General features: G+C 32.3%; 1 non-coding gene across 1 annotated transcript; it reads right to left on the bottom strand.

Annotated features, from left to right (window-relative positions):
* Positions 1-3,961: 3,961 nt before the first annotated feature.
* Positions 3,962-4,068, bottom strand: LOC111755844 (U6 spliceosomal RNA). The gene has a single exon (XR_002790395.1). It is a non-coding gene; the product is annotated as a U6 spliceosomal RNA (small nuclear RNA).
* Between the last annotated feature and the right edge of the window lie 2,699 nt (positions 4,069-6,767).

Below are 6,767 nucleotides of genomic sequence, written 5' to 3'. Positions count from 1 at the left end.
AAGAACTAGGGTGCTTCTTCATTTTTCTTAAGAATTTATACAATTTTAATATTCACATGAGAAGTGCTAAATAATGATATGGTTAATGCCCATGATCAGTGGACAGAAGTGGAAAAAAAAGGTCATTGATCGCATCAATCATCTCAGAAAATTTCATCTGTCACATTTGAATGTTAAGGAGTAGGAATTACTTAATCATAAACTGACAAGAATTTGAAGAAAAGTACAGGGTTGAAGGCTGAGCTCATGGAAAAACTACTGCCTAACGTGTCCTGAGTTCAATCTCCAGCATCTTATCAAAAAAAAAAAAAAAAAAAAAAAAAAAAAAGGAAAGAAAAAAAAAGTAAAAGAAAAAAGAGGATAAAAGTACTGAATTATATATTTTAATGATGCTAAGGAGAGTCTCCTGAAAATGTGCCATGACACAGTCTATGCTGCTTAAAAATAAATTTACAAAGTCAAATAGTTTGAATTTATTGAAAGATAGGATAGAAATTTTCAGTGCATCCTACTTTCATTTCTTCTTTATTTTGTGATAATCCCTTGGTAGTTTGGTTTTTACTGGCATGTTATTTTATTGTTGTGCATATTTTATTCAAGTAAATTAGCATTGATTAACTGCTCATTACCATTTGAGAAATGGTTTTATTTTTAATCTTTTTTTATTTTATGTGTACAAGTTTGCAGTACATAATGATCACAATTATTATGGAAAGCTGGCACATGTACATGGCACATCTTATTTCTTTTGTATCTTTATTGTAAATTAAATTTGTTGTACACTTTAGATATACATAGATCATGTTCATTATAAGGAATTTCTATTTGTAAATAATGTAATTTGATCACCCCTTTTTTCCAATCCTCTCCTCTCCCTTAAATTCCTCTTTCTCTTCTTATTTAAAAATCTTATTTGCATTGTATCATTTTATTTATGGTTTCATTTCCTTTTTGCTTCCCTCCTTCCTCCTTTCCCTCTTCCCTCTCGATAGTTAGTTCTTTGCTTTTGAAAAGTTTGTTCCCAGTTTACAGTAGCTATTGTACATTTTGGTCCATATATATTATTCTGCTTTGTCACACCTGGGATACAATGTGATGTTTACATATGTGTGTCCAATTTATTTTACTTAAGTATCTTCTCAAGGTGCATTGATTTACCTTTAAATCTCTTGTTTATCCTTACTTATGGCTGAGTAGTACTGCTTAAAAAAAAAAACATGTCTTTTTAATTTATTCCTCTGCTGATGGGCATTTCGGCTGTTTCCAAGGTTTAGGTACTAGAACTGTGCTGCTATAAACATAGGTGTGCATATATCACTATGGTATGACACTTCTAATTATTCCTGGAAGATTCCCAGAGGGGAACAGCTGAGTTGAATCCTAGTTTCTTAGAGAAATCACACTGATTTGCACAGTGGATGCATAGTGGAGGATTCTATTCTTCTCATTCCCCCACCAACATTTGTGACTAGTTTATTTCTTGATGACAACATTCCTTCTGGAGTAAGATGGCATCTCGGTTTGTTTTAACTTGCAGATCTTGAATGATCAATGATGATGACATTTTTTCATATATTTATGAACCATTTGTACATCTTCGTCTGAGGAGTGTGTATTCATCTCACATGCCCATTTTTGGATTGGATCTTAAGTTTGAAGATCTGATTTTTTTCAGTTCTTTATATGTTCTAAATAGAAATCCTTTTTCTGAAGGACAATTGTCTAAAATATTTTCCTGCTCTGTGGGTTGTCTTGGCAGTGTGTTGGTGATTTCTTTTGCTATGAGCAAAACAAAAACAAAAACATACTTTTTAAATAAAGTTAGGTCCCAGTTGTTGACTCCTTACAGCATTTCCAGTGAGATTGGGCTTTTTTATTTTTCATAGAATCTTTGCCTACACCTATATCTTTAACAATTCTGCCTATTTTCAATTCCAGAAGATTTAATGCTTCTTTTTTAATATTTAGATCTTTGATCCATTTTGATTTTAGATTAAATCTATGACATATGTGTCATGTTTTAGTGTTTGGCATGTGAAAAGTTTTTCCAGCACTGTTTATTGAAGAGGCTATCTTCCAGGAAATACTTTTGGCCATTTTGTCAAAAATAGCTTGGATGAATGTGTTTGGAGTTGTATCTTTGTCTTCTAATCTGCTCCACTGATCCTCAGGTCTATTTTATTTTTACCATGCACTGTTGATTTTAATCTTGTAGCATAATTTCAAATCAAGGATCGTGATGGCCTCTGCCTTGTCTTTGTTACCAGATTTTCCTTTAGTATTCTAGGTCTCTCCTGGTTCCAAAAAAAAACTTTAGGAATGAATATTTTTTCTTGCTCTTTGAGGTGTGCTAAGGAGATTTTGTTCAGAATTGCATTAAATCTTTACAACAATTTTGGGAGTGCAACTATTTTTACTACATTGGTTCTTCCTCTCCACGAATAAGGGATCCTTTATTGGGGGGGGGGGGCTGGGGATCAAACTCATGACCTTGCGCTTGTCAGGCTGACACTTATGCTGCTGTGCTAAACCCATGGCCCCAAACAAGGAATATATTTATATTTTCTTTATTTTTAATTTTAAAAAGCAAAACAGAAAAAATGATAGACGATACAGAATTTTAAAAATATAGTAGAAAATTAACATTAGCTAATATGTTGCGTGTGATTATCTTAGAAGTAGTTGTACAGGTTATGAGATTTAGGCATAAAAAGTTAAGCAAGAATCAAATAATGAAATCATGAACTATTCTTTTTAATAAACTAGTAGTGATTGGCAGTATACTTATCTCTATTGTGTATAAATATGTATACATGTGCTTATATAAGCATATACATGTATATGTATACAGATGACCTCAGCCACCAAGGGGAGCCTTGGCTGTTCCCCCACACCTGAAAGACCTCAGCAGCCCACGGACCATCACTGACCCCTTCCACTACCTACCGAAACTTGGTGGGCTGCTGGGAGCCTTGAATCTTTCCATTTTCTGATATTCTGTTTGATCTCTTTTTTCAGGAAACTGGAGATTTCAATGTACAGGTCTTTTGCTTTCTTTGTTAGGTCGATTCACATGTATTTCATGTTTTGGGATGTTATTGTGAAGTGTGTGGTTTCCCTAATTTATCTTTCACTGAATTTGTTGTTTGTTTATAGGGATACTGTTTAATTTCTTTAATGTTATATATAACATATTGGTTGTTTAAGAAAGAGTTAATTTTCGTTTTTCTATGTAACTTTTGAGGTTTCTTTGGACATTGATTTCCATTTTCTTTGTAATGTGGTCAAATAATATTCACTGGATAATTTCAGTTCCTCTGCATTTACTTAAGCATGTTCTATGGGCTCTTTTGTGGTCTATTTTGGAGAAGGTCCCATATGAAGCTGAAAAGAATGTGTATGTTGTTGTGGGGTGGAATCCTCTATAGACATCTACTAAGCACATTTGTTTCATTTAGTTTATATTTCTTTATCTATCTTTCTTTTTTTGTCTAGTTGATCTATCTGTGACAAGGGGAGTCTTAAAGTCCCCCCACAATTACAATTGTGTTAATGTTTATTTGATGTTTTATGTCTATTAATATTTGTTTTGTGTAGTTGGATGTCCTGAAGTTTGGTGAATATATGTTTATAACTGTTATCTCTTCCTCTTGGAGTTTTCCCTTAACACATATGTAGTGACTTTCTTTTCTCTTAATTGGGTTGGAGGTTGTTTTCTTTTAGGGATTGAAAGACCTGACCCCAATCTCTCCTTAACTTACGGGTTTGTGTTGAGAAGTCTGCTGTGATTCTCATGGGCTTTTCCTTGTAGATAATTTGTTTCTAACTCTTTTACTATTTTTTTTTTTGTGCTGATTTTCTAGAATCTTGATTATTGTATGCTTTGGTATAGACCTATTTTGGATATTTGGATTTCTATATGCTTCACTTATTTGCATGTCAAATTCTTTTCCATAGGTGGAAAAATATGAAAGGCTTCGCAAATATGCATGTCATCCTTGTGTATGGGCCATACCAATCTTCTCTATATCGCTCCAGTTTGAGTATATGTGCTGCAAAATTGAGCACCTTAATTCTTTTAAAATCCCTTCCCCTTCCCCGCTTCCATTTTTTAATCTGTTTCCCATTCGCAAACACTTTTAGAATATAATGCAATTCAGTCAATGGATACATATTGAGAATAGATAGAAAATACATATTGTTTGTATGTCTAAAATTTCTTTCTTTCTTTCTTTCTTTTTTTTTTTTTGTTGCACTGGCTTTTGAACTTAGGGCCTTTGCAAAATAGAAAGTTATCTTTCACTGAGATACAACCTCATCCCTTTTTTAATATTTCATTTTTGAAACTTATTCACTAAATTTCTCAGCCTAGCCTTGCAATTTTTATCTTCCTGCCTCAGGGCTCCAAATAGGTGGAACATAGATGTGTACCACAGTGTTGGGCTAAGTTGTTGAAACTTCAACTGGAATATATTGCCTTGGCAAAAATAGTGCTTTATAATTAAACAGAGATCAGAGTCATATGTATTTTGATTTCTGGATATTCTGTCCCCAAGATACTCTTGTAATGTCATAAGATTTTGTGGAATATATATATATATATATATTTATATATATATAAATATATATATATACATACATATATATATGTATGTATATATATATATATATAAATATAAATATATATATATAAAAAAATATATATAAACAAATCTTATGTTTAGAATACATTTAAATGGAGCTAGACTATCCCCATATTGTTTGATAGTTTAAAAAGTTTTAATATTCACTTCAGAAATGCTAGACAATGGTATGAGCAATGCCCATTGCCAGTGGACTGATCTGGAATCAAAGGTAATTGATTGATTAAGAACATTTAGCTGAGTTGACTGATAAACATCAGATTTTATGTTGTTTTGTGTTTCCTAACTGATAAATCAATGTGCTTGTGAACTAATTTTATATCTTATTAAAATATGAAGAAATTCGTGCTCACATGTCATATAACTTTAAAATAGTTTCAGTTTTGAAGGGTTTATGTTTTATGCTCTTTATACATACTATTTACTACATGATAATTTACTAGTGTAGTACATGGTTTTGTAAATTTTCTATCAATTTTCCTGTTATGTAACAATAGATCGAAATAAATACATATACATGTAAAAGAGATAAGTACTTTAAATGATGATACATAAATGATAAACTGGAGTACATGTATTTATTTCAGTATTGATGAAAAAGCCATATATGGGTTGTCATGGCTGAATATTTGCTTGGGGAGACTTTAAATAGCTATTAAATCGGTAGTAAGTAGCAAACAAAATAATAAAAATACAAATAGAAATAGAGGTTTAAAATTAAATGTTTAGCATGGTATGCAGTCCCCTCCTCTCTTTTAAATAGCTGCTTACCTAGGGCAAGATTTTTCATCCATTTTTTTATATCAATCAAGTTAACAGTTAATTAAAGGGAGCTAACATTTTACCTGCTATGTGAATTCTTTGATGAATACTATGATATTAAATAATATTAGGGTATTGTAGAAAAGTAAATATGATACAATGTTATTATTAAAAAATGCTAGTCACAAGTAATAAGTTAAGGTAACTGGGCCAGGAATATAGCTCAGGGGGACAAATGCCTGCCTGGCAAGTGCAAGGTCATGAGTTTGATATTTGATACGAGTAAATAAATAAATGTATCTAAAGTAGGCATTTTATGATCTGCAGGCAACTCGACCAGCACAGAAATGTCATGCAATTCCTGTATCTCAGTGTTTCAGGGTAAAACCAGCCCCATCACTCCACTCCATAATTTCTTTCTTCACAAACATCTTCTTTGGTGTTAGAGGCGATTCATTTTACTCTTGTTTGTAACAATTTCCATCCATCCACTTCAGCACTACTGCCTCAATTAGGTTCCATTTCTAATTCTTCTCTAATTCCTTAGATAAAATGTGTGTAACTTGGAGACCCGGACAGTGAAAAATGCATCCCTATTACATCATAAACTTTTAACATTATTATGTCAATTTTAACATACATATTATGCATAAATACCTATGGCTTCATAGGGCATAATGGAAACTATGTGCAGGAAGGGTGGATGCTCACTCTTCACAGTTACCTGAGAGAAACCTTTATGTACTGGACAATACATGTGCTAATGCATTTTGGTGAACAAAATGTTTAATTACAGTTAATCATATTTCAGCCTAGCTCTTCACATATGTTTCAGGGAACACAAATGTGCATATTATTATGTAGATAGCTAAATTGTCTGCATTCATTATTATTATTAAACTTGGATTTGTTGTGTTGTAATAATTTAGGTATATTACAAAAAGTAAAGGCAGCTGTGATAGTTACATACATTAATTATATTACACATGTTATTTTGAGCCACAGACTATCCCTCTTCACTCGATGTGGCCTAGGCAAACCAAAAGTTTGAGCACACATTCCCTACAACCTCTCAGTGTGCCCTCTGCAACGTTGAATCATTTTTCAGTAAAAGGTACCATGTGTGAAATTTTTTTCTCAACATTGTATCTTGGCTGATATATTACTCCAATAATAATTATTGATGACTATCACATCTTTGGAGATAATCATGATAATAATGTGACATTTAGTTACTTGATATTTATTATTTCAGTTTTTTTCCAACATCCCACCCATCTGTCTTGGTAGTTATCATTTGGCTTGTCCTCATCAATAACTGAATTCATCCATAAACTCCATAAAAGGTCTCCATCTTTGACC

Source organism: Cavia porcellus, unplaced genomic scaffold (assembly GCF_034190915.1).
Source record: "Cavia porcellus strain 051 isolate PalLab524CR breed Dunkin Hartley unplaced genomic scaffold, mCavPor4.1 scaffold_20, whole genome shotgun sequence".
Classification (NCBI taxonomy): Eukaryota; Metazoa; Chordata; class Mammalia; order Rodentia; family Caviidae; genus Cavia; species Cavia porcellus.
Note: the sequence above shows the minus strand (reverse complement) of the source record. Positions and strands in the feature narration are given on the sequence as shown.